Source organism: Xenopus tropicalis, chromosome 3 (assembly GCF_000004195.4).
Source record: "Xenopus tropicalis strain Nigerian chromosome 3, UCB_Xtro_10.0, whole genome shotgun sequence".
Classification (NCBI taxonomy): domain Eukaryota; kingdom Metazoa; phylum Chordata; class Amphibia; order Anura; family Pipidae; genus Xenopus; species Xenopus tropicalis.
Genome location: NC_030679.2, coordinates 125424968 through 125451854, shown reverse-complemented (window position 1 = coordinate 125451854; position 26887 = coordinate 125424968). Strand labels below are relative to the sequence as shown.

General features: G+C 40.3%; 1 long non-coding RNA gene across 1 annotated transcript; it reads left to right on the top strand.

The window, feature by feature from the left end:
• The first annotated feature begins 1858 nt into the window (after window positions 1–1858).
• Window positions 1859–26887, top strand: LOC116409492. The gene is made up of 4 exons (XR_004221880.1): window positions 1859–2008; window positions 2653–2707; window positions 19182–19287; window positions 26419–26887. It is a non-coding gene; the product is annotated as an uncharacterized LOC116409492 (long non-coding RNA).

Sequence of the window (26887 nt, the reverse complement as noted above, 5' to 3'; positions counted from 1 at the left end):
ATGTTGTGTTGCCCTGATGAATATCTTTTATTGAATCTGGCCTTCTGCCACCACATGTCTGGAATTTACCATGATGAAGAGGGCTATTACTCTTAAGCATTTTCTTCCGGCTTGATGAGATTTGGTAGTGTTCTCTTGCCTTGAATGCCTGCTTCCTTACTGGAAAGGAGAATGCTATGGAAAGTACCCAGAGAAATAGCTGGAGTACAATGAAAAGCAAAGAAAAAGTCTTTTCCCAGGAGAACAGAAATAGTAATAGGAATGAGTTCTGTAAGTGTTTATCCTTTGCTGAACATCAACAAAAAGTATCATACAAATGTCTAACACCTGAAAGCTGGCTACTGACATGCCAAAAATAACTGTACAAAGTGTATGGTGAAAAAAAGAGCAGTATGTGTGTAAACTGCATCAATTTTGAAAATAGTACAGGTATAGGACCCGTTATCCAGAATGCTCGGGACCAAGGGTATTCCGGATAAGGGGTCTTTCCGTAATTTGGATCTCCATACCTTAAGTCTACCAAAGAATCAATAAAACTGCAATTAAATCCAATAGGATTGTTTTGCATCCAATAAGGATTATTTGTATCTTAGTTGGGATCAATTACAAGGTACTGTTTTATTACTACAGAGAAAAGGGAAATCAGTTTTAAAATTCTGAATTATTTGATTAAAATGGAGTCTATGGGAGACGGGCATTCCGTAATTCGGAGCTTTCTGGATAACGGGTTTCCGGATAAGGGATCCCATACCTGTATAGCAAAAGAAATTTATATTGAAAAAATAATGATAAATATAGACTCACATAACAAACCTCAGTCCAGGTCACAGGCGAAGCCATGTAAACAGCAATTCAAGTAAAAAAGTCCCAAAAATCAAAATGTGAAAAGATAAAAAGTTACAACAGCAGCAAAATAAAAATTAACTTTTATTAGGACATATGAGGCCTAACGCGTTTTGTGCCTAAAAGGGCACTTACTCATAGGCCCACCAACCCCGGCAGATATCCAGATCTGAAAATAACATTGGCCAGTGCAATGGCAGGTAAGGCAGTCAAAGATTTGAAAGTGAAAGGTGCCCATACTGTCTGCAGTAAATGCAATAAAATCACTACAATCCAATATAATCATTTGTTTTTTATTTATTTTTTAAACAGAAACCGAAAATGCAATAAAATGGCTAAAAACTCAATAAAATGACTAAAAAGGCACTAAACTTGCCAAAAATGTAATATAATCACTAAAACAATATACAAAAGGAATTCCCAGCCACGACCATGTCCCACTTACGTATTAACAAACGGTAACCCCCCTGTGGACAGGCAGCAGTCATGTGGCAGGGGGGGTCCACAGGGCCCACCAGCTGTTCTCAGCCAGACCCTGGACAACGTGGCATCACTACCAGAAAGCTGAAACAATTCAATGTGAACAGTTTTTATTATTATTTATTTTTAATTCTGTTTTTTTCTGCTATTTACTATTCTGCAACAATTTATAGTGAAGCTAGATATCCATATCAGCCCTGGTACACCCAGTGGAGTTGGCAATCAATCATTTATTACTAGTACTAATCATTACAGTTATAGGAAATAAGATACAAACTGAGTTTCTGTCATTCTGTGGGGGTTGCCAAACAAGCAGCCATTTTCCTGATTTGGTCACAAACTCTCTGGCTGCCAAAAAGTTGCCAACTCAGCAGCCTTTACTGGCCAATGTGTGGCTGCCTTTATTTAAAGCTTAAAAAAAATCATGCTGAGCAGTGTAGGAGTCTGTTGTTCCCTACCCCACTTTTGTGCCTCCCAACCAAGCCTATTTGGTGACCTTAAGCTCCAAATCCTAGTCATTCTTGATTTGCTCAAATCTTTATGAAGATGCATAAAAACATTAACAAATGCTAATTAAGAACACTTTTATTGTAGCGATCGCCTGAGGTTCCCCCAAGGATTTGCCACTTGGCCAGGACTTTAATGGCCCATCAGCAGATCTGAAGATTACATGGGAATATTACAGGTACCGTATAATATTATCATCACCCTTTGTTTTCTGTGCCTGTATTGGTAACATGGAGAGGAAACCGTTTTATAGCCACTCCTGCTATTTAATAGAAGCTGATTGTTAGTGTGAGCTGTGGGATAATGTTCTACAAGGTGGAGCTGCCTGTCGGGAAGCTTTCCTGTACCCGTGCCATGATGTGCCCGAGGCACCAAGTTCCTATAATAGCAGCACGTGTTTTGTGGCCCTGTTTATGTGTTTGACATTTCCATACGTCAGAGACATCCTACTCAGTATTGCGACACCATTGTGCCTGGCAGAGGCTTTGCATTAGAATATGACAGTAACACGAGTCACAAAAGCCGACGTTAGATATTTAGACATTTAAAGAACACTCATGGTTATGCCTTATGGTGAATAAAATAAATTACTTCCTCTAAAATTAACTATGATTTATTTTTGGGTGAATATTTACAACCACACGTCAAAACTCTCAAAACCAGAAATGCAATGAGTAATGCAGAAAAAAGGGAAATGATAACCAGTTTATTTTCATTAGATTTCTCTATAACATTAATGTTCAGCAGATTATGGGTTAATTTAGCTGCATATTTGTATCTATGGATATAAGTGGGAGCTGACCTGCTGCCCTTTCTCTATAGGTAGCTGCCTGCCATTCATTTGAATGAGAGATCTTTTGCAGACGCCTGTCATTAGGTAGGTTTCTCCTGCCGTATTTCTAAGCAATGTAATACAGGTATGGGATCTGTTATTCAGAAACCAGTTATCAAGAAAGCTCCAAAATTATCTCCCATAGACTTTATTTTAATCATTGCTAGATATAGTTAACCCTTATTTGAGGCAAAACAAACCTATTGGGTATATTTAATCATTTTTAGCAGACTTAAGATATGGAGGTCCAAATTACGTAAATATGTTTTATCTGGAACCCCAGGTTCTGGATAACAGGTACCATACCTGTATAAGAATATAGAGAAGATCTCAGGGGTCTTCGTTGAGTGATGTCTGCATCTAGTATAAATAAATTTGAAGCAACTGGACTTGTTTAGTAATCATTGAAGACGTTTCACTACTCATCCAAGCAGCTTCTTCAGTTCTGACTGGTATGGGAAGTCCTCAGCATATGTACGCTTCCACTAATCCAATTACAATGGCACTATGTAACTCTTCAGAAAGGTGACATCTGAAACTCACAGAGGTGTGAATGCTGTGGAGTTACTTTGAAAGGATTACCAAAGTATCCTGCAACTCTTCAAACAGGTGTTACTTGTTAGAGTTGCATGAATGGATGTGTGAAGAGTTCTGAAACTGCCGGGGTACAGATGTTATAACAGCATTGTATGTAGCAGACAGATGGTGTCGAAGTCCCCCGCCTCTGTTAAGGGATGGTTTCTCCACTTTGACATGAATGGCCTCTTTTACACCTCTTTCAAACCAGCGGTCTTCTTTGTCCAAAATTTGGACATTGCTATTTTCAAAGGAGTGTCCCTTGTCTTTTAGGTGTAGAAATACAGCAGAGTCCTGGCCTGTAGTGTTCGCCCTCCTATGCTGAGCCATTCGCTTAGAGAGCAGTTGCTTTGTCTCACCAATGTAAAGGTCTGTGCACTCCTCACTACACTGGACTGCGTATACAACATTGCTTTGTTTTTCCTTTGGTGTTGGATCCCTTGGGTGTACAAGTTTTTGTCTCAGTGTGTTGCTAGGTTTGAAAAACACAGGGATGTGGTGTTTGCTGAAAATTCTCCTGAGTTTCTCCGACACTCCTGCTACATAGGGGATGACTATATTGCGCCTTCTCTCTGCCTCATCTGTGAGAATCACATGGTTTACTCTATGCACATGGTTTACTCTATGCACAAAAGGCAGCTATTACCTAAAAAACAGTATATGCATTTTGAGTGACTATGACCTTTTAGCCATCTGTCCCTGGAAGGAACTGCCATGCTGCCTAACATCTGAGGCAGGGGGTAGCTTAGCACAAACCTCTGGGAAAAATCCATAAAAAAATATTTTATGCCATTAACCTGTAGGAGGCAAGGCAAAAATGGGAGAGTTCCCCAATTCTCAGAATGTATATTAAAGTATTCCTCTTTGGTTACTCTTAAGCCAGATTCGCGACTGCCAGTAGACTCACTCACTACTGAAGTGTCTTACATTAGTATGTATGAAGCCCCCAACTCAAATGTGATACATCAGATGGTTAGTGACCTATACTAAAGCTGGCCATACACAGGCAGAGTTAAGCTAAAAATCAGCCAGATATCTTTTAGTAGGGTTACCACCTTTTTAGAAAGAATTTATCGGCTGGCAAGAGGGGGAGGAGACAAAGGGGGTGGTCTGTGATCGTAAAGGGGCGGGGTGATGATGAAGGGCCTGGGGCTATGACATCATGGACAAGTTGAGGAGGATCTGGGAAGTGAAAAAGGAAGATTAGTTTTTTGCTAGATTCTGGCAACATCAGGGGCTTAAGGGGGAGGGTCAGGAGTAGAACTTAAGGGTATTACAGACTTATTGGCTACTACATTGCTGGTAAATTTATAAAACCAGTTTGGCCTTGGCAGGTATTTTACCAGGTTGCCTGTGGCAACCCTACTGGGTGGGTCTGAGAAGCTGGCAGTCCTCTCTAGATAGGCCTGAATAGGCCTCTATTATGATCTGATTGTTGGCCTGTGGGACATATATTCTGATAAGCCTGATTTGTCCCTAGACATCGGTGGTCAAATCTGGCAAACAAGCATAACGTAATATATATATATATATCTAAAGTCCTATCCCAAATAAAATGGCTGCCTCTTCTAGCTGGTTGGGGACATGGGCACTTATGGATCTGTTAATTAAAAAAAATAATTTTTTTTTTTTTTTTTACATTTTCAGGGCTAAAGTTTTTGCTGCCTTTGGTAAAGTGGCAACCACAGTGCTGTTAGTTAGGAATATATTTCATGCCGGCAGCTACTAATCTGCCACTGGGACATAAGCCTAAGGGGCACGGAGAAGGCTGCTCCAAACAAATGCCTTACTCACTCACATAGAAATTACAATTTGTGTTCTCCTTGAAAGTGACGGCGTATTCCAGCTCAGCACCGCATACAAATGGGAGTCTGTATACCGTATACATGAGAGCAGAGCTCAGCACAGACAGTAATGAGAGAACAAGCCCCATCTGAATTATTGCTCCTGTAGCACAAAGCAGCGATGGATGCGCACTGAGCTCACACCGGGGAACCGGGAATGATTGTTCTGCTTGTGCCATACATCATAAAGCTGCATTATACCAGAACCGTGACAGGAAAGTTATTGCTGTCAAATAAATGTAACGCCCCCATGGCCCCAGCTATGATAAAGCCTTTTATTTTATTACTGAAATGAAATTCTCTCATTAATGCAGTGTATTCATTACAGTTTGTGTGTGCAGAGGCAGAGTACATTATATGGGAGGTACTATATGCATTCTAAAAACATTCCTTCCTACTCCAGACTTGGGTGGGGTTGCCACCTTTTCTGGAAAAAAATAACCAGCATTCCTATCCCTGTTATATTAATAACTGGCACCAAGTCTTATTTTTACCATCTGGATCAGTAAAATAGGGGTTTGTGATCAGTGGTTCGTTTGCCTCATTGATATTATCCCCCCCCCCCACCTCAGATGGGGACCCCAAGCTTACTGTATTGCAAGTAGAATCCTCCTAACAAGAAGGGGCCCTTATAACCTTATTATCTTCTTTATCAGTCGGTATTGGTAGGCTTCCGTATTCTGCTTGGCAGGGACCATCACCCAAGGGGTCTGGTCCTACAAAGTGCTCAAAACCCTTTGGGGTAGGGTTCCCAAAATCTAAGTAGTATTGGGCCCTGTGACTTCTGATGGGCAGGGTCCAGGAGTCCTTGTTCTGTTGGACAGGGAACGATTGTATACGCAAGAGAGATAAAGTGTGTATGTGCTGGATCATTCTGTCGCTTTCTTTAATAAAGAGGTTGAGTATAATATAGCATGAGTGCTTCCATCTTACCCTGTTACATGTGGATTTGAGCCCAGATTTCCCACCCACTCCTTTTTTCCTTCAGGGGGTGTCAGTCGCCTCTCTAAGAGCTGATGATATTCAGTTTGGAAGCAGCAAAGTGTCAATCTGAAGATCATTAGAGACATAGAGGCTCAGGGGCGGAGGCTTTGATATTTATTCTATATATAAAAGTCAGAAACTTGCAACCTTTATTCATTGACAGGCATGTAATTGGCACTTTGCGGAGTGGAGGTCTCCTGGCAATACTGGGGTTTTAATGAGGATAGCTCCTTGTTGGTCAAAGGCAGTCTTTGGTTCTGTGCTTAGTGGCGAGGCTTGTTAGTGACAGCTACGTATACTCGAGATGAATGTACAAAAGGAATTCTAGATGGAAAGATGGTGTTACTCTCAGGCATCTGACTTAGATGGATATAAAATAAATTATTCTGCATGTTTTCAAAGGGAAAAAATGTCCAGTTTTCTGTTGAGGGTTAAAGGGGTTGTTCACATTCACATTTGAATTAACTTTAACTATGAAGTAGAGAGTGAAATTATAAAAACATTTGCAATTTGTCTTCAGCTATTTATATTTGTGGTTTTTGAATGATTTAGCTTTTTCTGTTAAGCAGCTCTCCAGTTTGGAATATGAGCAGCTATCTGGTTGCTAGGGTCCAAATTAACCTAGCGACTAGGCACTGATTTGTATGAGAGACTAGAATATGAATATGTGAGGGCCAGAATACAAATATAAGTAATAAGAAATGAGAATCGCTATAATATTGCACAGCAAGAGTTTATGGGCTGCCGGGGTCAGTGACCCCAACTTGAAAGCTGGAAAGAGTTAGAAGATGAAAGCTAAAAATTTTAAAAATATAAAGGATAAAAATAAAGACCCATTAAAAAGTTGCCCATTCTATAACATACTAAATATTAACTTAAAACACATCTGTTATATTCTACTCATTTTTAAAGACCCAGGGCTGGCTCCCCTCTTTGCTGAAAACAACGCACCAACCCAGGCAGGGCTGCCCCCCTTAGTTTTTTTTTAAATAAATATATTGGAAATAGTTTTTATTTTTAATGGAGAACCTGGTACTCTTAGCTTTTGACTTTACATCCCCTTCAAAGAAAGCGCTGCAACTTCTACAGCTCTCATCTATTTATATGGGGCTCTCATCTATTTATATGGGGCTCTCATCTATTTATATGGGGCTCTCATCTATTTATATGGGGCTCTCATCTATTTATATGGGGTTTTCATCTATTTATATGGGGCTCTCATCTATTTATATGGGGTTCTCATCTATTTATATGGGGCTCTCATCTATTTATATGGGGTTCTCATCTATTTATATGGGGCTCTCATCTATTTATATGGGGCTCTCATCTATTTATATGGGGCTCTCATCTATTTATGAGGGGCTCTCATCTATTTATATGGGGCTCTCATCTATTTATATGGGGTTCTCATCTATTTATATGGGGCTCTCATCTATTTATATGGGGTTCTCATCTATTTATATGGGGTTCTCATCTATTTATATGGGGCTCTCATCTATTTATATGGGGTTCTCATCTATTTATATGGGGCTCTCATCTATTTATGAGGGGCCCTTTGGTTGGGGAGGTTGGACATGACAAAATTTGAGGGCATAAAAGGTAAGGAAATAAGGTGCTGAGAGGGGGAATGGTTGATGCGATCTGGAAATAGGCAGGGAATTGGGTGGGTTGGCGGTGATATAGGCAAAGCAGAGGCCCATAATTATAAAGAGAGATCAGCAACACAGAGGGACTGGGAATGGAAGGATTTATAGGCCAGTACATTACTAGTAAATTTGTAATACCAGTGCTGACCCTAGCTGGTGATTTACTGGATAGGCTGGTCAAATACCAGCCATGTGGCAACCCTAGGCTCAGGAGCGCAAAGGGCCCAGTGAGGTCCTAGTTATTAAGCAATATCAATATTGGCCAACTTAGCAATGTTTTCTGGTTGTAAATTAAAGTTGCTGTAGGGCCCAGTAACATCTAGTTACTCCACTGGGTATTTATATGGGATTGTGAATAAAGGGGAAGTTACATGATGACATTATCCATCTAAAACAAAATTTGACAAAATATATTTATTTTGCTAGTTACCAATATCAGATTATTATGCCCAGCCAAGTGATTCCCTACTCAGCAGCAAAGCATCATCTCTGTTTAGTCCCGTGGAGTCTCTCCAGTTAGAAATGTTAATATGCGAGTGGGAGGCCTGGAGGGACGCAAAAGTCACAGCAACTGAATACGAGATGAGCGCACTACACTCAGCGTTTAGGCACCGAACACTCCAGGAATTTGTAACCAGTAAATGAGGCTGACTGACGTTTCTCTGCGGGAGGAAAGAAACCTACTGACATTCATTAGGGAGCTTATTCTCTTCTCCCTGATACAATATTTTAAATGGAGATTGTTGAGAGAATACAAGATAATTATAACTGGAGTCATTTAGAAACGCTGAAGGAAGTGAATTATGGGAATGCTAATTGTGCTCATTTGTGTGCATATATCTCCAATGTCTCTTTGTTGGGGAAATGGCATGTTTGATGGTCACTTATATACACTCGCTACTAGTTATATTAAATAAAAACTTTTTTGCCAGTCGTTGGCAGAATTTTGTCATTGAAACTCATATTAGAGGCCCAACTTATAGTCCGAACCAGTCAAAGAGATTTTGGAAACATTGGTATATGGGTCATCCAGTTATAGCCCCAAGATCTTAGACTGCACATAGGTTTATACCCAGTATCTCACCCTAACTGACCTTCAAGCAGGGCTATTAGGTGTATCTAGAAAAGAAAATACGCTTGCCCCCTTACTGGCCTTTAGCCTGAGCCCCCTGTCACTGCACTACTCTAAGCCATGTAACTGTGTATAAAAGTGGTCATACATGAAAAGATCTGCTTCTTTGGTGAGGTTAACTACAGGATCTTTGCCATTAAACAAGTGAACTTGAATGTAAAAAAATAATGTAAAATGAATGTAAAAATGAATAAAATGTATCCACTAAATATGGCACTATATACCATCAAATCACTAGAAACGCATAAAAATAGATATGTAGAGCTCTCTCTCTATTGGTTAAAATGAAGGAGGTCTGCCACTTCTGCTCTATGTGTCTTTTAAACGTTCTACTACATGAAAGGTCTGATGGTGGGCTCCCTGTCCAGCTGTTTAACTATGGAAATTCTTTTGTATGCTGGAGCTGTTGCTCATTTTCTCCTCATTGCTGTAACTCATAGCAAATCATCAGGGGCCTGTCAGTAGAAGACAGATATATGGCTTTGTAGAACCATAATGTGCCAGTTCTGCTGCACATGTTAACATGAACCATGCCAGGAGCAAGAATACCTGTAATGTGGGTATAGAGTATGTTTGCACTTGAGCTGCTGTCTCTGTCCCAGTGGATCTTAAAATAAACATAAATTCACTATAACATATGATTTGTTGGTATAGGCCTTGGGGAGAACACACAGGGGGTCAGTTATGTAGCCCCTCAGTGCTCATTCAGAGAGCACCTCTTTCCTGGGTCTGGCTGCGTTCTGTATCTTGTGCCAGATAAAAAAATCTGTGAATCGTTGGCGTGTTGAGGCCATGCCTGTCCTTAGCGCCTGCCATGGACACGTCTGAATGACATAGGTCCAACCCAATCCCCAGTGCTAAAAAGCAGCAGAACTAAGCAGTAAGCTTATACCAGTAAAACTAGATATACTTTGATTTGTAGTGCAGATGAAAATCCACAAACCTACAAGGTTTAACTGTTTCTCATTAATACACATACAGTGTTATTCACTATCTTTCAGAGAGACCAGCCAACCACTATCATATGTCAGAAGCATGAGTAACCATCACTGATCCTGTGTGTTCATGTCTAAACCTCTCCATGATTTCTTTGGCCAAGCTAGTGCCGGTCAGCTAGGGCTCGGAGTTCACCATCAGCTGATTCAGGGCAAAAATAAGTTCACAATAATCATTCTTTGTTCCAAACAAGACAACATGCACCTTCTCCAGTGTTTATTCATGCCCCGAGGTTAAGGCATCACATGCTTCTTGCTTTCATGAGGCCTGCAGATGTTGGTTATAATATTATCAGCTGATCCTCCCAGTGCTACCTCCTTACTCCCTAAACACTGTATTGCTTAGAAGCCTTGAGTAAAAGCTGTAAGACCATAATACATTCTAAAGAATATGAGAACCACAGGCCCCCTGAGCACTTCCAGAGCTGTGTATTAAAGGGCAAGTACTAACCAGTCAGGTGCTTTTATTATTTCATCAGCATTAAACTGATCCATGCTTATTGCTCCCTGGTTGCTCTAGGCTACTATATATATATATACAGGTCCTTTTCAAAAAATTAGCATATTGTGATAAAGTTCATTATTTTCTGTAATGTACTGATAAACATTAGACTTTCATATATTTTAGATTCATTACACACAACTGAAGTAGTTCAAGCCTTTTCTTGTTTTAATATTGATGATTGTGGCATACAGCTCATGAAAACCCCAAATTCCTATCTCAAAAAATTAGCATATTTCATCCGACCAATAAAAGAAAAGTGTTTTTAATACAAAAAAAGTCAACCTTCAAATAATTATGTTCAGTTATGCACTCAATACTTGGTCGGGAATCCTTTTGCAGAAATGACTGCTTCAATGTGGCGTGGCATGGAGGCAATCAGCCTGTGGCACTGCTCAGGTGTTATGGAGGCCCAGGATGCTTCAATAGCGGCCTTAAGCTCATCCAGAGTGTTGGGTCTTGTGTCTCTCAACTTTCTCTTCACAATATCCCACAGATTCTCTATGGGGTTCAGGTCAGGAGAGTTGGCAGGCCAATTGAGCACAGTAATACCATGGTCAGTAAACCATTTACCAGTGGTTTTGGCACTGTGAGCAGGTGCCAGGTTGTGCTGAAAAATGAAATCTTCATCTCCATAAAGCTTTTCAGCAGATGGAAGCATGAAGTGCTCCAAAATCTCCTGATAGCTAGCTGCATTGACCCTGCCCTTGATAAAACACAGTGGACCAACACCAGCAGCTGACATGGCACCCCAGACCATCACTGACTGTGGGTACTTGACACTGGACTTCAGGCATTTTGGCATTTCCCTCTCCCCAGTCTTCCTCCAGACTCTGGCACCTTGATTTCCGAATGACATACTTTGGACCACTGAGCAACAGTCCAGTGCTGCTTCTCTGTAGCCCAGGTCAGGCGCTTCTGCCGCTGTTTCTGGTTCAAAAGTGGCTTGACCTGGGGAATGCGGCACCTGTAGCCCATTTCCTGCACACGCCTGTACACGGTGGCTCTGGATGTTTCTACTCCAGACTCAGTCCACTGCTTCCGCAGGTCCCCCAAGGTCAGGAATCGGTCCTTCTCCACAATCTTCCTCAGGGCCCAGTCAGCTCTTCTTGTTGTGCAGCGTTTTCTGCCACACTTTTTCCTTCCCACAGACTTCCCACTGAGGTGCCTTGATACAGCACTCTGGGAACAGCCTATTCGTTCAGAAATTTCTTTCTGTGTCTTACCCTCTTGCTTGAGGGTGTCAATGATGGCCTTCTGGACAGCAGTCAGGTCGGCAGTCTTACCCATGATTGCGGTTTTGAGTAATGAACCAGGCTGGGAGTTTCTAAAAGCCTCAGGAATCTTTTTAAGGTTTTTAGAGTTAATTAGTTGATTCAGATGATTAGGTTAATAGCTCGTTTAGAGAACCTTTTCATGATATGCTAATTTTTTGAGATAGGAATTTTGGGTTTTCATGAGCTGTATGCCACAATCATCAATATTAAAACAAGAAAAGGCTTGGACTACTTCAGTTGTGTGTAATGAATCTAAAATATATGAAAGTCTAATGTTTATCAGTACATTACAGAAAATAATGAACTTTATCACAATATGCTAATTTTTTGAAAAGGACCTGTATATATATAGAGAGAGAGAGAGAGAGAAACTGTAACATCTGTATAACTTCACAAATCAAATCATATGAAAGTCCTCTGGTTTGTTGAATAGGTACTGTCTTGTAACGCAAATATTCTTTTTGTCACTGCTATAAATCCAATATCCAATATGTATCTGACAGTTTTTATTGCAACAAAGAAATCTTAGCCACCTCTTTTCACATCTCTTTAATCAAATTCAATTCATGTAAAGCAATTTCTAAGCATCTGATCAAAAACCAGCGGGACTGATTTACTAACACAGGGGCTGACTGGATAATGTATTTCTATACTGGTGGAGAATGCGGCCCGTGTGCTGTAGCCCCAGGATAGGAAGGTTTGAGTGAAAGTTTCTACACTGTTATTTAGTAATAATAGCAATTACACTGTACAGTAGATTCCCGACACGTTATCTTTCCAAAGCAAAGAGAAAGAACCCCTATTTGCTAAAAAGTTTTGGCTTGAAGTGAGGTTTATCTCACCAGGGGGAGAGGGTTCCTGCTATGCACCATCTTACTTCCAGGCCTATAACTCCATGCTGTGTGTGTTTGTACATAGCTGCTGTGCCTGCCCAAGCGTGTATTTATTATTAGGGCAATGGAGAGTCTTCTTCTCTCAAAAGGTAGTGATGCTGACAATTGTTTGCAACTGCAGTCAGTCTTAAGCAACACACAGTAATTCAAGGAATTTTGATGACCACTCGTGCTCCTTAGCAGTGGCCATGCCCCATGTACCTAGCATCCAAGAGTTTTTTTAAGCCATCAAGGCTACCATTTGTTCTTCAAACCAGCCTAGCCTTCTTTCTCTATAGGAACGAGTCAGGCTAGACTCGATCAATCGATCGTCGCACAGTGGATGCTGCTCCTTCCTTCGCCGTATTGCCGTACTTCAATTGACAGGAAGCCAAGTTTTAACAGGTATTTTCTATTAAAGCATTTAAAATACCAAGTGGTTTGCAGGATAGGGCAGTTATTGGTGCAGGGTAGAATAGCTTTTTTACTTAAAAAATTTTAGTGTTACTTTTCCTTTAACTACTTTTAGAACAATATGCATTTACCATTCAGGTAGTTATCATAATCACATAAAGCTATTGCAGTATGTTGTGCTGTGGGTCAAGGGCTTTGAAGTGATACAAAAGTAACAGCTGATAGCCCTGGTCTTGATGCAGCTTTCAAACAGCATATATTTTGCATAGATAAATAATTATAAGAAATTCTTCTTGTCATGGTGTGAGACAGACAGACAGGAGGATATGTTCTAGATTTCCCTACTGCTAAAAGTGATGCAGTATCAGAGCAGTGATTCAGACAGCTTTGTCTATTGATCTTACTGATAAATAACTCATCATTAGTCCCCAAAATGTCTGGCCCTGCTTTGCATGTTGTCATCCTTATTTTGTACTTCAGCGGACAAAGGCATTCTTTCTTCATTGTGCCCTGGACCATGTATGACCAAGGATGACCCTGCCACACTCTAGAACAGGGACAAAAGAGGTGATTGAAGGGACTTGTCAAAGGCCATGAAATATTTAGTGCCTCAGGGCTTTTGGCCAGATTCATAGGGAAACCACTTGGGGCGAGAAGGCACTGCATGGACCATTGTATTGTGGTCTCAGTTTATCTCTTAGACTTGCTAGTGTAGAAAACAAGAACATGGCAGAACACAGTCATATAGTAGAGCAGATTCCTAGTGGGAAATGAAAGAACTGTTGGTTGTAACCTAAAAGACTACCAATGGTGTCAGCAGCAGAAAGATGAGCAATGGCGTATGCCTGGCATTATGTAACAAAAGCCACTTGGAAGCCCAATGACTGTGTAACAATGAAAGCACAGTGATTTCTCTATCCAAATGCTCAACATACATAAAATAATATGTATTTCAGATGGGTTAAATAGAATCTTTTTTTTTTGTTGTTATTTTTTTTTTAACACCTCCATATTTAATGCAGTCTCATTCTGATACCATGGCAACTAGATATTCATATCAGCTGTCTATTGATACAGGAAAAAAGAGGTATCTATTCATAGAAGCAACTGAGGCAGAACACTGGCTTATGAGTGTGGGATTGTTTCTCATCTGATCAGCTTGGAGACTTCAGATGTCTGCCACAGCACTGTCAGTTCAAAGGAAAAGAGTTTCTCACTATATATATATATATATATATATATATATACAGTGGTGTGAAAAACTATTTGCCCCCTTCCTGATTTCTTATTCTTTTGCATGTTTGTCACACAAAATGTTTCTGATCATCAAACACATTTAACTATTAGTCAAAGATAACACAAGTAAACACAAAATGCAGTTTTTAAATGAGGGTTTTTATTATTTAGGGAGAAAAAAAATCCAAACCTACATGGCCCTGTGTGAAAAAGTAATTGCCCCCTGAACCTAATAACTGGTTGGGCCACCCTTAGCAGCAATAACTGCAATCAAGCGTTTGCGATAACTTGTAACGAGTCTTTTACAGCGCTCTGGAGGAATTTTGGCCCACTCATCTTTGCAGAATTGTTGTAATTCAGCTTTATTTGAGGGTTTTCTAGCATGAACCGCCTTTTTAAGGTAATGCCACAACATCTCAATAGGATTCAGGTCAGGACCTTGACTAGGCCACTCCAAAGTCTTCATTTTGTTTTTCTTCAGCCATTCAGAGGTGGATTTGCTGGTGTGTTTTGGGTCATTGTCCTGCTGCAGCACCCAAGATCGCTTCAGCTTGAGTTGACGACCAGATGGCCGGACATTCTCCTTCAGGATTTTTTGGTAGACAGTAGAATTCATGGTTCCATCTATCACAGCAAGCCTTCCAGGTCCTGAAGCAGCAAAACAACCCCAGACCATCACACTGCCACCACCATATTTTACTGTTGGTATGATGTTCTTTTTCTGAAATGCTGTGTTACTTTTACGCCAGATGTAACAGGACACGCACCTTCCAAAAAGTTCAACTTTTGTCTCGTCGGTCCACAAGGTATTTTCCCAAAAGTTTTGGCAATCATTGAGATGTTTTTTAGCAAAATTGAGACGAGCCATAATGTTCTTTTTGCTTAAAAGTGGTTTGCGCCTTGGAAATCTGCCATGCAGGCCGTTTTTGCCCAGTCTCTTTCTTATGGTGGAGTCGTGAACACTGACCTTAATTGAGTCAAGTGAGGCCTGCAGTTCTTTAGATGTTGTCCTGGGGTCTTTTGTGGCCTCTCGGATGAGTTGTCTCTGCGCTCTTGGGGTAATTTTGGTCGGCCGGCCACTCCTGGGAAGGTTCACCACTGTTCCATGTTTTTGCCATTTGTGGATAATGGCTCTCACTGTGGTTCGCTGGAGTCCCAAAGCTTTAGAAATGGCTTTATAACCTTTACCAGACTGATAGATCTCAATTACTTTTGATCTCATTTGTTCCTGAATTTCTTTGGATCTTGGCATGATGTCTAGCTTTTGAGGTGCTTTTGGGCTACTTCTCTGTGTCAGGTAGCTCCTATTTAAGTGATTTCTTGATTGAAACAGGTGTGGCAGTAATCAGGCCTGGGGGTGACTACAGAAATTGATATTGAAATTGAAAATTGAAATTGATAAACCACAGTTAAGTTATTTTTTAACAAGGGGGCAATCACTTTTTCACACAGGGCCATGTAGATTTGGAGTTTTTTTTCTCCCTTAATAACGTAAACCTTCATTTAAAAACTGCATTTTGTGTTCAATTATGTTATCTTTGACTAATAGTTAACGGTTTTTGATGAGCAGAAACATTTAAGTGTGACAAACATGCAAAAGAATAAGAAATCAGGAAGGGGGCAAATAGTTTTTCACACCACTGTATATATATCATCGCCCAAGTATAAGACATGAAACCTTCTGATTATTAAGGAGAAAGGCATATAGAGTAGAGCATTAATATGACTGGCTGTCATCTGCAGGATATACTGTTTATATCAGAGCTGAGCTCCTTCGTATATCAACTTCATTGTCTGATAAAATGCTTGCTGACCGATCTCAGAGATGGAAGATATCCGAAAGTTGGAGTAACTGCATGCCGAATCCTACGATACAAGGAGTAAGCACTGGGCCGTTTGGCATCCCTGGTCTACATTCATGGACAATCTAACATAAATAAGACTGCTCAATCACGCAAATCTAAACAAAGTGTTATGCCAAACCAGGTAGCTAGTTAGGCTATATTTATGGATACCCCAAATATATATAAGTGTTTTAAAGTGTGCTATAATGATACAATTATACTGCAACATAGGGGAATACGCATTAATGTTGCTCTTTCCTCTTTCTCTACCACTCTTGATAGAACAAATAGAATAGGCTATTAATGGAGACAGATCTTGCCTGGAATTCTCCCCCTTCCCCTCCCCTAGAAAATTTTCCGACTTCTTACCAAACTATAGCAATTGACTGCGGACAGTAGACAGCGTACAGACAGTCTGACCTACAGGCTCCTTGTCCTTCTTATTTCCTTACGACTGATTTATAATTTGCTGATACAGATGTATAATTCTATGTACAACATTATTATCTGTTAAACTGATACTACTGTCCAAGTTGGACACCTGTTAAAATTTAATAAAAATTAAAAAAAAAAAATGCTTGCTGACCAATTGAATAGCACGTAACTTTCCATACAATTGGACAATCTGATTATATTTAGGAAAGCAATCCATCTATGGTGGTGGTTATGTAATAATAACAGGAGCTACGTTTGCCTCAGGTCTCAATACTCATACCAACCTATCAGCAGGCAGCTTTAACTGATGTGAGGTTTAAATATTGAACAGGTAATTAGTTGCTATGATCATTAGACCAGGAGCAGAAACTATTCCTTATTTACAATGTCCCACCCAGTAAGCATTTTGCCCACTGTGTGCAAATAGCTGCAGGTCTCTGCAGATTAAGCCGTGAATGGAACGCTGCCTCCATTAGGCAGATCTCCATTCAATAGGGCCAGGCATTTTGGCGCCCCCCCTTCTGCCATCTACCCACCTGTACCTTGAGCCTCATTGAAAGGTGCAAGGTATGAATAGGGTTTCCACTCTTTCAAAAGAAAGTTACCGGCCAGCAGGGGGGGCAAAGGGGGCAGACTGTGACATCACAGGGGGTGGGTTGGTGATGAAAAGGGGCTGAGGTATGATGTCACAGGCGACTTCAGAAGAATTGAGGAAGAGAAAACGCGCAGGTTTCCGCTAGATTCTGGGCGTATCAGGGACTTAAGAGGCGGTCCAGGGGCTGAACTTAAATACCGGCTGGATGGCAACTCTAACTATACAACCACAGGACATGCAAACCTGGGGGCCCTGCCATACAGAACTGATGTGGCTTTGTGCAGCTGGAAAATTCATCTGCCGCCCAGTGACAGCCATCTTTTCCAACCAACAATTGTCTGACAATCAACGGGACCCATGCTTGCTTTCTACTGTCATAGACGTGAATGGGGGTAGATTTCCCCTCCTATTCATATTCCAGTGTCTCATTCAAACCACTGCCTGGTTTCTAAGGTATACAAGACCCCAGCAACCAGGTAGATGATAAAATTCCAAACTGGAGAGCTGCTGAAAAAAAACTAAATAATTAAACCATAAAAAATACATAATTAAGACCAGATGCAAATTGTCACAGAACATCAATGTCTACATCATACTAAAAGTTAATTTAATAGTGAACTAACCCCCTGATTAAACAAAGCCTGAGAATAAACTCCACAGGACCAGTGACCGACAGACATGAATGATTCAATATTTTCTATAAACTCTATATAGCATGTCAGTAATTTATAAACAAAGAATAATAATTATACCCATTACAACCCCAAAGTACCAGTCACATTACTGGTTTATGCGTAGATTGGAAATGTGACAATAAGAGATGACTTGTATCCCTGCTGGGACATTCATTGCTGACACCGCATCTTGAATTATTTGATAACTTTGTCAATAGAATCAAGTAGGTGCATTTCTCTGGCACTTGAGCAAAATGGGAACGGAAGGGCTGTTATTGTGGGTTTATTAAATAAACACTTGTCTTTTTATAAATGTCCTTTGCTCTGTAACTGCAAGTGTATAAAGAGGAGAAAAGACACAGGTTTAACACTTGGAAAGAATTAGAAAATGTTCTAGGATAGCCATGACAACCAGCTTGGTATTATAGGTATGGAATTAGTTATCCAGAAAGTTCCGAATTACAGAAAGGCCATCTCCTTTAGACTCCATTATATACTGTACATATAATTCTAATTATTAAAAATGATTTCATTTTTCTCTGTACTAATAAAACAGTATCTTGTACTTGATCCCAACTAAGATATACAGTAGTTAATCCTTATTGGTGGTAAAACAATCCTGTTTGGTTTAATTAATGTTTAAATTATTTTTTAGTGGACTTAACGTGTGGGGGTCCAAATTATGAAAAGTTCCCTTATCCAGGAAAACCCCAGGTCCTGAGCATTCTAGATAACAGGTCCCATACCTGTATATCATTCTGTGTAGGGATGCACCAAATCCACAATTTTCAGATTTGGGCGAATCCCGAATCCTTTGTAGAAGACTCGGCCGAATACCGGACCGAATTCGCACATACAAATTAAAACACATAATAAAACAAGCTCATAAAGAATCTCATGTTGGGATTCAATGTCGCATTTTCTCTTCCCATAATACTGTCCAACAGAACCATACTGTTACTCACACCCTGATAGCAGGAGCTGTTGTACCAAGTGGAAATTGTTAGACTGAGTGTGTGTCAATCAGTAATTTGGTTTGTTTACTGGGAAAATAAACACCTAATTGGAATGAATTAGCATCATTATGCTGTTTGCAGCAGAAAACATATTTTGTCACTAAATAACTGTCAATTTTCAATTTCTGCCTGGGAAAAAGCACATTATGTGGAGTTAGGGAGGGGGGATACACTAAAGGAAGGGAGAGGGAGAGGAGTTCTGAGTAAAATACACTGGGGGGGGAGATAGAATAGAAATATAGAGGGTGAAGTTGGAAGGTGTGGTATATATTTAACTGGGCAGACTAGGCGGGCCACTTACTCTTTATCTATTTGCATTGCCATATGAATGTAAAACAGGGAGGGATGTCAGGAAAATGAAACTAAATGCAATTTGTGCAATGTTGAAGCAATTAGAGATTAGCTAATTTAATAATTAGGTGACAATTAATTTCCCTTACAATTCGTTTAATGCGAAGGTATAATTATTTTCCCTAGATATGTCACTGGCCCTGCTTGCAGATTCTGCCTTGTGCAAGTACATTCCATTATTCTCTGGCCACAGCCCTTCTCATGCAGCTCCAGTTTGGCTGGAAGCCAGCAGGTAAGTGCCACTGTATTTAATTCTATACGTTATTAGAACCCAGCTCAGTAGATTCCATACATGAAGTTCATTCTCTAATGGATATTGTAGATGGGACAAGCTGTGCATCTGCATAATGGGCAGAACAGACAATAGACTGGTAACTAATGCAGCAGCGGCATGAACAAGAACAATTATAGCAGAAGGCACATTATTACCCCCCTATTTCCTAATGGAATCTAATTGTGTCATTCAGCCCAGCTGATATGCAAATTGGTCCTTTCCGGCTGTAGTCGATTTTACCCTCATACAACTCATACATTGTGGGAATAGACACGAGTCCAACTTTCCAATCATAGGTTTGTGGTTTAAATGGATTTATAGAAAGACATTTCCCTATATAGCAAATATAGCAAATACTGTGTCCCTAAATTGTATTGTGTGAAGGGACTTGCTGTTCGTGCTTTTTTAATGCATTACTGATTTTTTCATATAAAAAAAATAACAGGGGTTTTTAGTTACAAAATTATGATAATAAAAATATAAAATATATATAAGATAGATAGATGAAAAGATTGCTGTATCAACCATAGTTCCAAGAATATACCTATATTTACAAGTATTTATACCCATATTTATAAGTGTTCATCCCTAAATCTTATTCTGTTTTGCTTTTAACCTGGGCTTCAAAGAGTATCTAGGAGAACAGTAAGAGAGCAGTAAGACACACTCCCAAATTCTCACCCTAACTGGCCATTAGGCTTGGCCCAACCGGATAAGGCCTCTCAGCCTCCATAAGGGGCCAGACCAGCCCTACAGTTTAGGAACCATTGCCTTTGGATATTATTGTTTATATAAATAGCACCAGTATGTTACACAGATTATTATGTTCCAGAAACTGTTAATCATGTACATAGGTCCCTGACTGTAAGCATCAGTCACATTTTTCTGTATTTTGCTGGAGTGTGGGAGGAAACCAGAATACCCAGAGAAGACCCATGCAGACACAGAAAGAACATACAAATGAATTGCAGATAGTTTTCTGGTTACAACTGAATGTCCTGCAAAGCAGCAATACCACCACTGCACCACTGTGCTGCTCCAGGGAGGAGACATCCCTGCAACTGCTTTTAATTCAGGATGGGACAGGTCACCAGAGAAGGTCTAAGGCCTAAGACAGGTTAGTGTACACAGTGAGCTACCCTATTGCTCTGAGCTGGGCTGCCTTAATAACAGAGTTCAGAAATAGGGCGCCTGCCTGTTTGCAGTGACTATGAATTCCAAGACTGAAGGAAACAAGATACAAATAATTTATATAGTGTAAAGATTATTTCGCTTGGCAAACACAACAGATAAGAATTTGGATTTATTTCTTAGGGTGACAGGTCCCATTAAACAGTGATATTCCTACTGTATAGTAACACAGAAGTCAACGATAATCTGCAGAGAATATAATTATAAACTAATGCTACAAGTAATGTTCTCTTATATAACTGGTGCTTACTGGTGTCACTGGTGTCAGTGGGCTCCATGAAACTATCACATTATGAGAAATATGTAACCCCTACGAAAGGCTGAGGAGTAAAAGTAAACATGGCTTATATAAAAGCACTCAATTGGCAGCTCTTTGCCTTATAGGGTCACGGACTTTTAATGTTCTTATGTTTCCCATAATTCCCTCCTCTGTCCCTAAAGAGAGAATGATGAGTGATTGTGGGTCAACGCCATATGTTGCTGGATCCCTTTAGCAAGTAAAGTGCAGAAAACTACAGTGGGCTGAATGTCCAGCATCGGGTGTTTCTCATTAGTCTCACTTTGTACATACAGGGCTCACACCCTGGGGATTATTTATTATAATTTACGGTGATTTTATGCATGCAAATATTTTCCCTATTTATGAAAAGAAAGTATATTAAAGCATTTTAACAAAACGTTAATGATCAAATTGAGGAATATTGGCCTAGAACATAATATCTGTAATTGGATAGAGAACTGGCTGAAGGATAGAGTACAAAGAGTGGTGGTAAATGGAACATTTTCTAATTGGGCCAGTGTTGTTAGTGGAGTACTGCAGGCAGGCCTGGATTTGTGGCGAGGCCACAAGGGACCGAGCCTAGGGCGACACAAATTTAGGGGCGGCATGCCCCCCAAGCCACACTGAAATTTTGCTTGCATACACAGCAATGGCGACCGGATGCGCAGAAAACTTTAGTGCGTCCTCACACCACTGCTCCGTACGTGAGTTAAATGGACGCGCATGCATGCGGGGGGGCAAGCAATGGGGGCGACCTCTGGGCACCGTGTTAACAAATCGGGCCTTGGTCCTTTGCTTTTTAACTAGTTTATTAATGTCCTGGAGGTGGGCATAGAGAGTACTATAGATAGTACTCTAGTACTATCTATAGTACTAGAGTTTCTATTTTTGCTGACAATACTAAGTGGCCCATTCATTAAAGTACGATGGGCACCATTACAAAAAATTTATATTTTTTTCTAGAACTGTTAATGAAAAAGTACGACTTTTTCTTGATACGTTCGTTATTGAACTTTCATTTGAAGCAGCGTAGAGGGCAGTGAGGTGGGGAATGCCCTTCCTAGTGATGTTAATGGCAGATTCTGTTAATGCCTATAAGAGGGGCCTGGATGAGTTCGTGAACAAGCATGGTATGCAAGGCTATTGTGATACTAATATCTATAGTTAGTATTGATGTTGGTATATATGGTTTATGTATGTGAGTGGATAGATAGGTCAGTATGGGTCTGTATGTGAGTGTATAGATAGGTCAGTATGGGTCTGTATGTGAGTGTATGGATAGGTCAGTATGGGTCTGTATGTGAGTGGATAGATAGGTCAGTATGGGTCTGTATGTGAGTGGATAGATAGGTCAGTATGGGTCTGTATGTGAGTGGATAGATAGGTCAGTATGGGTCTGTATGTGAGTGGATAGATAGGTCAGTATGGGTTTATGTATGTGAGCGGATAGATGGGTCAGTATGGGTCTGTATGTGAGTGGATAGGTCAGTATGGGTCTGTGTGTGAGTGGATAGGTCAGTATGGGTCTGTATGTGAGTGGATAGGTCAGTGTGGGTCTGTATGTGAGTGGATAGATAGGTCAGTATGGGTCTGTATGTGAGTGGATAGGTCAGTATGGGTCTGTGTGTGAGTGGATAGGTCAGTATGGGTCTGTATGTGAGTGGATAGATAGGTCAGTGTGGGTCTGTATGTGAGTGGATAGATAGGTCAGTATGGGTCTGTATGTGAGTGGATAGATAGGTCAGTATGGGTCTGTATGTGAGTGGATAGATAGGTCAGTATGGGTCTGTATGTGAGTGGATAGATAGGTCAGTATGGGTCTGTATGTGAGTGGATAGATAGGTCAGTATGGGTCTGTATATGAGCGGATAGATAGGTCAGTATGGGTCTGTATGTGAGTGGATAGATAGGACAGTATGGGTCTGTATGGGAGTGGATAGATAGGTCAGTGTGGGTCTGTATGGGAGCGGATAGATAGGTCAGTATGGGTCTGTATGTGAGTGGATAGATAGGTCAGTATGGATCTGTATGTGAGTGGATAGATAGGTCAGTATGGGTCTGTATGTGAGTGGATAGATAGGTCAGTATGGGTCTGTATGTGAGTGGATAGATGGGTCAGTGTGGGTCTGTATGTGAGTGGATAGATGGGTCAGTATGGGTCTGTATGTGAGTGGATAGATAGGTCAGTGTGGGTCTGTATGTGAGCGGATAGATAGGTCAGTATAGGTTTGTGTGTGTTGGGTTCACTTGGGTAGAACTTGATGGACTCAACACAGTTTAACTATGTAACTAAATGTAATAATAGCAAACTTAATTTTTTTAGATGACAATAAGGGAAAAAAGTTCAACACTTGGAAAAAGATTTTCCCAAACTTCAGTAAATCACAGTTAGCAGCACAGTTGATGTCGGCTCAGAGGTTTCAGAACACCCCTTAGAGCTGATTTCCTAAAGGGGAGGTTGGGAAAGCACAGCGCAGCAGCAAACTGAGAAGAACATATGTGGATCTTCCATAAGTTCCTTATTTAAAATGAGTGTCCAGGTTTATCCTGTCCCAGACTGTTCTGAGGATTCCAACTTCCCAATCTGAGAAGCAGAGGGAGCATCTGAAATTACACAATGTCAGGAACTGGGGAAGGAAATGAAGAAAAGAGTGAAATCCCATAAAGATTGGGCGTATGTGCGTCATCCAGCTGCTTTTATAAATATCCTCAAGGACTAGGAAGGTGACAGGGGCTGGGACATTACACGGGATGTGTTCCTCTGCAGAGGCATGGCCCATCTTGGGAGCAAGCAAAGTGTCAAAAGTGACTTTCCTGCAATTATTCTGCCACCGGAAAATGTCTTTCATGTCAGCAAACTCCTTAAATAAGCCCGGTAACAATAATGGGCAGAACAGGTCTTTTTAAAAAAATCACAAATTCATCATTATCATCTCTGACCCTTGTTCCAATATGATTATATATCCTATGGAGCTGCTTTTAAGGTGGGGCCAAACAGCATTCGTCTTGGGTTTCAAGCATCTTAGGGGTCTCTTGGGGGCAGAAATGTAGATAATAGTACAAAAGACAAATGATGTTGTACAGCAACTTCTGTCACAGAAAAACATGTTTTTTTACAAAACCCATCAGTTAATAGAGCTTCTCCAGCAGAATCCTGCGTTGGAATCCATTTTTCTAAAGAGCAAACAGATTTTTTTTTATATTTAATATTGAAATTTGACTTGGGGCTAGCCATATTCTTCATTTCCCAGGGTGCCCCAGCCATGTGACCTGTGCTCTGATAAACTTCAGTCACACTTTACAGCTGCACCTGCATTGCTAAACTGCTCCCATGCCTCACCTAGTGGTATATATGAGTATAGCACTCAATAGTAAAAATCCAAGTTTGGCTCAGCAAAGTCATGACTCCTCCAGTTACATGGGAGTAGGAGAAACAATAGGTTACCTGAAAGCAGTTCTAATGTGTAGCGCCGGCTCCTTCTGAAAGCTCAGACTCAGGCACAATGCACTGAAATGGTGCTTACACGCCAATATTACAGCTAAAAAATACATTTGTTGGTTCAATAATAAAAATTTAAATGGCAGAATCAATTACAGTGTAATATAGTAATAAATATATAATATAGTAAAACAGAATTTGGAAATTGCTTTTACAAAAGCTGGAGGGACAGGTTACATATCTTGGATTTATATAACTTCCCCCCTTTAGATAAGAGCCCCCTCTTCTCTAACAGACAGAATGTATAATTGTTTCCTATTAATGCTGCTATATTGAGATAATGCTATTATCATTTGTCTTTCTGCAGCAATCAGGCATTGTGATGCAAATTAGGCCTAAAATAAAGCTGAAGCAGCAGGCACGATATTCTACAAGATCCGCAACTCAGACAATAGAATCTGGAGCCGAGGGAAGATTATAAGTAACGCTCTTGTAACTGCAGGGAGAAAGACTTTTGTTATTTTCCCAAAACGCTCTATAGAAGTATTTATTGATTTGTAGAACTTAGTATATTAGAAATCCATGTGTGACCAGGAATGGACAAATAGCCTCTGGGTAGTACAGTAGCAGAAGCCCTTTTAGTAAAACTCATATTATTATAATTGCTGAGAAAGATCTTCACTTACTCCTTGATAGCCAACATTCATATGGGTGCTACAGCTTGTATTAAGGTATGGTAGTCAGCACCCCATTCAGTGTAGCCAGCAAGGGTGCCCATCCCACAGTGTTCCCTTGCAGTTATATTACTCATGCCTTCTGATCAATAATTGATAACTCTGCATTCACTTTATTGCTCCAACGAGTCCTATTCCCATCACTGTTTTTGCCAACCTTAGATGGGCATATCGTTGGAAAGATGCGCTTGTTTGGCAACCTTATAATGTATGGCCACCTTTACAAACATAATGGTTTATGTAGCAGCCTGGGCTTACTCATTTTGATTTTTCTTAGTGTTCAAATAGGAAGGTATTTCACCATAAGCACTGACTAGAGTTCTCCACTATGGGATGTCAGTATACCTAAGGAAGTGGTGTTCAGAAGTGTGAGGGATAATGGGTGTATATAAGTATGGTTTGGGCAGTAATCGATCCAGGAATTAAGAGTCAAGAAGGGGGAACTCAGTGGACTCTTTTCAACTTAACTAAATATGCTACTGTCTGTTGCTCTAAAATGATTCATTCAAAGAGCGGAAAAAAAAAATGAATTTGAAACTGCAGGAGCAGATAAGCAGCTGTTCATGGTGCAATGTGTAGCCCTGGGTAAACAACATTTAATATGAAAATGCTGAAAAAAGAAAGAATTTTCTCTTTTAACTGTAATTCCAAATCTAGAAGATGTAGTAATTCCAGCAGGCACCACTGGTTTAACTGTTGTTGCTAGCAGCTAATGAACGATTTCTCTAATTAAGCCAGAATACAAATCGATCACATTATCAATAATGAAGCTCTATCTATGAAGTGTTGGAATAAAGGCCAATACAGATAAAGGGAAGACTCGCTGGAGATTTAAGATAAGAAACAAATTCTGTTTAGCTGGATATCTCCTGCCTGCAGCAGATGCCAAAGTAACACAGTCAGGCTAATAGAGAAGGGAGGATAAACAGCTTCAATTATTTAATGTTTTGCCAAGGCTTTAACCATTTTTCTTACTGGGACATTCTGGGAAGGGGGGCAGCATCCACACAGTTGGATTTAAGTGTAAAGCAAGAGGTGCTATGAGATTCAAATACCTTTTGCCCATAACTTGTAACATAAAACCAAAGCGGGTTCAAATTCAACAGGTGTTTCTTCCATTAACCAGACTAGAAGGAAGAACAAAAGACTAAAAGGTTACAGGGACCATCAATTCCAGATTTGCTTCTCATGAGAGGATGGTATTAGTGTTTGAAGGTAATTATTTAGACACCAAAACCCCCTTTCCCCCTATTCTGTGCATATGGATCTACCCAGGGAAGCAGAAAAGATTGAAATTTCTTTCATCTTTACATACATGACGTGTCATTTTAAACTCCATCTGCTATGAAAAAACTCTCTAGTGAAAAACATTCTTCGCCATGTGAATGAACCTGCCCTTCACAATCAGATGTCTAAGCAATTTGCCTATATATATATATTTTTAGATACATCCTGAATGACTGGATCACAATGTCAGATGACCAGCTCCCCGTCATTGGCTTGAGTATTACCTTTGTCAATGGTTCCACATACTGCAATGGAAGCCCAATTTGCTCCTAGACATCAACTATTTCTCTTCAGCTGAGACCCAGAGGGGGGGGGACCACAATCTCTGCATTTTGTGCACTAGTGGAACCCTGCAGTCACATGGCCTCAATACAAAGTTGGACTTTGCTGTATTTAATAGACTGTGGAACTGTAATTAATATGGATCTGAAGGAGCCTTTTCTCTTCACTTCATTCCATTGGCTTTGGTTAGCTTGCTCCTATTTCCTGCAGGAGGAGAAACCACTTAGCCACACTCTGGGAGTTTGCAGTAAAGTAACATCCGCTCCCATTTAGGAATCATTCCAGTCAATAACAATAAAAATGTTTATTTAGCTGTACACACATTCTAACAAGGAAAAAATAAGA